The sequence below is a fragment of the Sinocyclocheilus rhinocerous genome, unplaced genomic scaffold, assembly GCF_001515625.1.
Source record: "Sinocyclocheilus rhinocerous isolate Xijiao unplaced genomic scaffold, SAMN03320098_v1.1 scaffold952, whole genome shotgun sequence".
In the NCBI taxonomy this organism is placed as follows: domain Eukaryota; kingdom Metazoa; phylum Chordata; class Actinopteri; order Cypriniformes; family Cyprinidae; genus Sinocyclocheilus; species Sinocyclocheilus rhinocerous.
The window spans coordinates 182122-189877 of NW_015641498.1; the positions used below are offsets into that span (position 1 = coordinate 182122).

At 41.0% G+C, this 7756-nt stretch overlaps 2 long non-coding RNA genes across 2 annotated transcripts in view; one reads left to right on the forward strand and one right to left on the reverse strand.

Moving 5' to 3' along the window:
* Positions 1-4596: 4596 nt before the first annotated feature.
* Positions 4597-5553, forward strand: LOC107755154 (uncharacterized). The gene is made up of 3 exons (XR_001641663.1): positions 4597-4693; positions 5251-5392; positions 5511-5553. It is a non-coding gene; the product is annotated as an uncharacterized LOC107755154 (long non-coding RNA).
* LOC107755153 (uncharacterized) overlaps positions 5478-7756 on the reverse strand; it is an 18174-nt gene continuing 15895 nt past the window's right edge. The window contains exon 3 of the long non-coding RNA XR_001641662.1: positions 5478-5816. This is a non-coding gene — a long non-coding RNA (uncharacterized LOC107755153). The remainder of the gene's footprint in view (positions 5817-7756) is intronic.

Consider the following 7756-nt stretch of genomic DNA (forward strand, 5'->3'; position numbering starts at 1 on the left):
AAGAGAAAAGCCATAGATGAAGTCGCACAGACCCAGGCAGGTGCTGGTCATTCACAAGCTAAATGCAGAAAATATGAAGAGGCATATCTTGCTCTCGGCTTCACTCACGGTGTCTATACAGTCTATGTACTGAACGCTACAGTTGTCGCGCCACAACAGCTCTACACTGAATGCGACAAAGAGACCGTTGCAAATCATTTTAACTTTGTGTCAGTACGTCATAAATAGAACAAGGCATCAGTTTAATGTCGGGTTTTGTCACGCATCCAGTGTACACAGCGTCACTGGTTATAATGGTTCTACTGTATTTTGCCGCTCCAGACAGTGTTTAAAAAGTGCAGTGCACATGTTTACATATGTTTATTACATTGACTTTGAATTACCTAAAGTAGTGTGGTAAAGCAACAGATTTGTTTTTATATTTCTGCAATCTACTTTAGTTTGTGTGATTTGTTACTGACTTTCATATTAATGTTTACACCAGGCTTATTTGTCAGTGCTTTATGTTGTCATAATTATTACATGCTTACAAGGTTGGAAGTTCAACAAATCAGTCAATATACTGTGATTGTAGTTGTTAAATAAAAATGTCATTCATATCAATTCATGCATCACCTAATTTAATTTTAACATACAGGCCTGGCTTACAGAAAAGAACATTTATGTTTAATCTATCTAATAATGTGTTGGTCATACTATACAATGATTTATAGCTTGTCTTTGATGAATAATACAGAGACAAGCATATAGAGATACAAGCAAAAATAGAACAAAGAGCTTTAAAAAATAATTGCATATTAAATCGCAATCGCAATATTGGTAAAAAAAAAATCGCAATTAATTATTTTCCAAAATCGTTCAGCCCTAATCTTTAGTAATACAAATTTATCCATATCAGTACTTTGTGGTCTAGGGAAATCGTTCAGCCCTAAACTAAACCACCATGGAATTTTACTAAAAACTACTAAACCACCATGGATTTTACCGCGCGCCCACTGCAACTATGCAGTAAACAAAGACCATATGAATGCAACATTTAATGACAGCCTACAGTTAATTTTGGATTCAAAACCCCTTTTTTTCTTCAGGTTCTTAACTTTTTGGAAGAGCTTTTTAGAGTTTTCTTACCACAACGGGCAATCTCTGGAGAATAACACAAATTAATTTTTTAAGCAAATAGCTTACCTTGTGGCCACTTTTTATGTTAATCGTCCAGAGAGAGCCCGCTGCAGTTTTTCACTCTTTTGCCCGGTCTCGTGTCCCACCTGGGGTGCCAATTATGTTCCTTGTTATTTTCCTTGTTCAAAATAAATTGCTAAAGAGGTTTTGAAGCCAGTAGACTTTATTGATCAAACAACAAAGCAGAGTTACGGTTTGCAAAAGTAACTCCAGAATGTCTTTTCTACACCGATATATACAGTATATATGCCTGGAGCTGGTTACAGAATTCCACATATGCATTGTTGTATTTTTAGAGAGGTGTTTTTTACCATATGTAGAATGATCAATAGCTGTCTTCTTATCTATAGGCATAATCATATGTATTATATTGATAGTACAATAATGTATTCTTATCTATAGGCATAATTATATGTATTATATTGAATTAAGATCACTGAAAATCTTCTACAGTCTACCCTAATATGCAGGCGTCCGTGACACCACGCATGGAATGGAACCCGCGGTTTCAGCCAGTACTGAAGGGGACGCATATGAAGCAGGCCCAACTGTAGCACTTAAGATGCTGCGGCCATAAGGCCCAGCATCTTTTGAAACATCTTGAGGGGGCGAGAGGCACTGGCCTTGAAGGAAGCCGCGAGCTGCTGTATGATCAGAGCATGCTCTGTCGTTACCACCGCTCTCATTTGGGTTGAGTCGAACACTGTTCCAAGGAACGATACTCGTTGGCTGTAATAAATAATAATAAACTGAATAATTCAGCGTCCATCCCGGGCTTAACGTCACTGGGCTCAGACGACGGCAGGGGGGCGGGGGCGGCATTCGAGCCCGACAGCTCCTCTGCATCCGAGGCTGCTAATGACATGCTGTCATCCAGCAGCTCGTCATCACTCCCACCAAACGAGACCAGATCGCTCGCACTGGCAGAGGGACGCTGGTCAGGCTGGGTGAAGAGGACAGGGGAAGCCTCCCTGTGTGGAGAGAGCGAGGCACGCGGGACTTGAGCCGGCGTGAGATCGCTCGCATCCGAGCGCTGTGAAGAAATCCATCAGCGAGCGCAGAGAGGCCAGACTCATGTTTTCACAATTGGAACAAACCGTTTCGGTGAGCGTGTATTCCGCGTGGGATTTTCCCAAGAAGGAAACGCACTCACAGTGGCCGTCATCAAGAGAAGACTGACAGAGAAGAAACCTGCACGTACCGCAATAACTGCACAGCATTTGAAACAACGGGCCGAAAATTTGCTCTTTGCTGGCGACAGGGGAAGCTGGACCACTGCTGTGCGAGGCTGAAGATGGCGGGAAAGGTGGCGCATCAGCCGAGCAGAAAGGTCGCTGTTCCACTGCGAGGTGTGTCAATGGCGAGCAGGCTCGTCAGTCAGCGGAGATCAGCAAAGAACGTCGTCATCGCTGAAGGAGAAGAAATCTGAATCCTGTGGCGAAGCGACCACTTATATAACCAGATGACCCCACCCATTCTGGCGGGCTTTGTGGCCACAGGTTAATGCAGCACCGCTGCCGAGCCATTGGTTCGTTTTCTTTACATTGCGTTATTGAAAAAGGCTTCAGTTCAGGAGAAAAAAGGGCTTTTTCCCATAGCGTCTTAGCAGACGCGGTACAAGTGAAGTATCGATAGGGAACTAGGAAGCGTAGTTCGGAAGCCATGTTCGTGGAGCTTAACCAGCACGCCGGCACACTTCTCTCATTTCCGTCTGACCGCTCATTTAAACAGAAACGCTGCCTCCTACTAGAAAATCCAACAAAGCATCTAAATAATCAAAAACATATCACAAACATATGGTGAGAAAAAATTTAAAAAATTCATAGCATGTATTTCTAAGCATGTAGGTTTTTTTTTTACTTTTAATAAATTGATGTGAAATTGTTTACGTTTCATGATTTTAAATAATTAGACATTCTTTTTGAGTAATAAAATTTAATTTGACCATTAAAAAGGAGTCCAGAAAAATTAAAACGGAAAAAAGCGGAATCCAGAAATATGTAAACGGAAAAAACGGAATTTGGACAAAAATAAATAGGTGAGCACACTCCCACCAGCAGACAGAGAGCGCGTGTCAGAAAATGTTCAGAACCAGAAAATCTATGCTCTATCCCGTATATACAATACTGACCCCAGTCTATCAGTGTTAGAAACCATTCTACCTCCAGTCATTGTCGTCAGTCCCAACCAGTGGGCCATTGATGATCGAATTGCAAAGGTCATGCGCTCTGAACCTGCTCCGCAGGGAGGTTCTGAGGGATGGCTCTGTGATCCGTCAGCTCTTCGCCTGTGCCTCATGGCCACACATCTCTGGGCTCTGAACACCCAGGCAGCCAGCAGACCTCTTCCTCTCGGATCTGCCACCTTCACTATCCCGTACTTGTGTCCTGGTGGCCACCGATCGCTTTTTCAAGGTCTGCAAATTGATTCCGCTCAAGGGTTTGCCTACCGTCTTAGAAACAGCAGAAGTCCTATTCCAAAACATCTTCAGGCATTTTGGAATTACAAGACATCGACCACGGTCCCCAGTCTATATCCAGAGTGTGGCAAGCCTTCTTCCAACTCTTAGGCATCACAGTCAGTTTATCTTCGGGATACCATCCACAGGGGCATATTGCCCCAAGGTCATATTGTCATGATCGCCAACAGAGCTGGAGTCATTACCGTCCTTGGGCTGAGTATGCCCAGAACTCCCTACGCCAAGCTACCACTGGTCAGACGCCGTTCCAATTCATCCTTGGTTAACAGCCATCCCTGTTTCCCTGGTCAGGAAGGGTTACAGCCCAGAGGAACATTCCTGGGTTGCTTGTGACGACATCTTCGATCCAGCCCTGTTAACAAAATTCCATACCAACAATCCCAGTCACCCGGCACCCAGAGGCAGGGGCCTTCTCCGTTGTTGTCCACCGCTGCGGTCATTGGGAGCTGCCCGTGGAGTGGGGTACTGTCATAGAGTCAGTTCCATCATCTGCAGCAGATTTCTCAGCTCCTCCCACCAGATCAGAGTCACTGGAATTTTAACCACCCACACCGTATTTAAGCAGTCACTTTCCATCTCACCATTGTCTGGTCTCGTCGTTCCCTGAGAACTACTTACCTGACTCTCATCTATGATTACCTGCCTTACATCCTTCTACATCCCTGCCTGTCCTGTCTTGTCTGCATCATCCAGGTGTTCTTGCAATAAGAAAGAACGTCATTTAGAGTTAAGTTAAGTCCATCAATTGCATACTTCACTGTGTCTCTTGAACACCTGCAAATAAACCCAGTTGAGTGTACTTACCTCTTGTTGATCCCTGTCTGATCTTGTGACACACATACATATGTAAATATATTGGTAGTAAACCTAACACAAAATAAATGTATTTCAAATACATTTTAGTATTTTTTTTTCACTGAGGTTGTCTGCTTGTTTTTGTTAAAATTCACACAGGTTGGGAGAATAAAGTGTCCACTTCTGTTGGTGAATGGTGATGATGATCAGACTTTTCCTGCAGTTGAATCTGCTGAAGATGTGAGTTATATACTATATCTTTCAGTCTCACTTTGAGCATTTACTAAACACTGCTGTCTCTAGGAACATGTACTTGGTGAAATCATGCTCAACCTTCTGTAGCAGTATATATGTTATTATTTTATTCATTTCCGCAGTGGGCTGTTCTGTTTATTATAAGCACACACTGAAGTTATGCTGTCGTTCTCGTTCCCAGCATGCTTTGTAGAGGACTGGATAAGGAGAATAAATGTTGAAATTAAGTGTTATTATATGTGTTCTTTACTGAAAGGAAAGACCTGCTAGTGTTTAAAGCTGTTATGTTTGACATTTAAGAGTTTCTGTTGTTAAAGTTTTTGTGGTTAACATTATGCTGAAGAGTAGACCACATGAAGGTAAACACTACATTAATTCTATGAGCAATGACTGTCCTAATACCAGTGACAAGTAATATCTTACTTGTTCAATAAATTTACATGCTAAATAAGTTATATTTAGTATGCTCATTTCTTTTAGTATTCAGCTTAAAAAAAACTGTGACATTACTTAGATCCCTGATATTGACTTTATAAACCCAGATGGCAATGATGATGGAGAAAGCAGGAAATCGACACTTGATGGAAGTCCTGACATATCATGGCGCGGGTCATCTGATTGAACCTCCATACTTGCCTACCATTCATTCAACAAACTACTATTTAATATGGAAAAAAAAGAGAGGTATGCATGCATGATGTCTCATGTCATTTTTAATTTTTTATATGGTTCTAATTCTAAGTTTAGACTTTATTTGTGATTGTGTTTTACATGTTAATGCATGTTGTTGTTGTTCCTGCAGTTGTCATGCTATGGGGTGGACAAACCAAACTGCACGCATACGCACAAGAGGATGCATGGAAAAAGATTTTAAAATTTCTGTGGCAGCACCTCTACATCAGCTCAGCGCTGCATTAAACGTTCCCTTCTGAAGTGGAACTTTTATGCTATTGAACGTAGATGCTATGTGTAATGTATTTGAGTTGATGTTATAATACCTGATGGCCTCTAGAATGCACTCCCGTGTTGTATGTTGTTGTTGTTGCAGTGTGCAGAGTAAATCAGTGAAAACAGTGCAGTCACGGCTCCGGTTCTTCTTGTGCACGCTCTAGAACAAAATAGAAATAACGTGTTATTAGGGCATATTGATGCAAACATAACACTACGAGAATGCCTTCATCATGTGCCAGTGTCTAAACGTGTTAAATCACGCTAATCCTATTGGCTGTCGGAGGTTGAGTGATGAAGTGTAGCATGTAAACATGCCCATAAAAGTGTAGCATGTAAACATGTCCATAACCGATAAGAGAAAACCCATAAAGTGACCAGATGTCAGGTGTGAACAGGCCCTGAGATTACTCCATGTTAGGGCTGTGCAATTAATCGAAATACAGTTTTGATTTCGATTTTGGCCTCCAACGATTATGAAAATACAATAATCGAGATAAAACGATTATTGCGCCCCATTCCGCCCCCTTTCCAGCGGTGCGCTTTCGTTCCTCCATTAAAAGCCCAATTTCACAATCAATTGCAATTTTCCCAATTACAAATCAGTAAAATCATGTAACTTCTGCAAAATGGGACGGAAAATGCTCAGAGACGGAACAAAAGACGGACAGGTAAAGTCATCTTGTAGCTCAAGGTGCGCGCCTAAATGGTCATATACACGTAAAATAGTGTCAAAATGTGGCGCTTAGTGATTATTCATGTAAACCCTTGTCGGTCATGTAATAAATGAACTTAAATAGTTGAGAATGAAAATACATTCGTTGGATCCGTGCGCTCTTAAAGTGACAGCGGGCTAATATTCCTGCTGCCGACTGTGTGCTTAATATTAATCAAACAACAAAAGACAAAGACAAAATCACTCACTGCTCTTGACTGAAGGACTTTTGTACCTTCAATAAGAAACAAAGAAAGTTTAATTATTACAGTGAAGACTATGCTGTTTTTTTTTTACATTTGATTATTCATTTCTGCAGTAGGCTGTTAACTGAATAGCCTAGCCTACTTTAGACTTGCATTAGCCTTAAAAAAAAAAAAACTTAAATCACAGTTTGTTTCATTTGTATCTTTTTATTCTATTGTATTTGTCCTTTGCTTTTTATTACTGACAGTTAATTATTTTCAATAATTTTTAGGACTTTTTTTTGTTTTTTACTAGCTAATATTATACCCTAATATTCTGCTGTGGTATTGAGAATTGTGAAATTTCTCTGGTCTCTAAAATGTGTCATACCAACCTTATTTACAGGAAATATGTATTTGATATATCACTATCTTTAAATAAATCACTCAAAGTTTTGGTCATATGGTTCACTCATAATCGGGTTAAATAATCATGATTACAATATTGACCAAAATAATCGTGATTATGATTTTTACCATAATTGAGCAGCCCTACTCCATGTTGACATGTTCATTTGAAAGGGCAGATATATTGATACTCGAAACCATTATCAGCAATGCAGAGTTTGGCTAGCGGCGAGACGGCGTTAAAGGGGTCATATGATGCTATTTTAAAGATCATTATTTTGTGCATTTGGTGTAACAGAATATGTTGACATGCTTTAATGTTCAAAAAACACATTTTTCAAATACTGTACATTATTGTAGTTCCTCTATGCCCCGCCGCTCTCAAACTCATCGTTTTCTACAAAGCCCCTCCTTCCGACAAGCACAGTCTGCTCTGATTGGCCAGCTGACCCAGTGAATTGTGATTGGCCGAACACCACAAGCACGCGTCGGAAATTTAACGCCCCTTTCCATAATCACGAGCTTCAGCTTTCAACATAAATGTAAAGACAGTACATAATGTCCTTAGTTTTACCATCAGTTCAAGCCCAAAAGTGGAACAGAGTCGCGTGACAGACAGTCATGATGCTCGTATGTATTTGCAATACACAAGCCGCGATTAAGAAAGCTTACTCCACTGTGATGTGACCCAGGGGCGGACTTACCAATTAGGCAAAGGTAGGCGACCGCCTTGGGCCCCCAAAAGCCAAGGGCCCCCTAAAATGCTTTTCATATAGGATATGCGCATTAAGC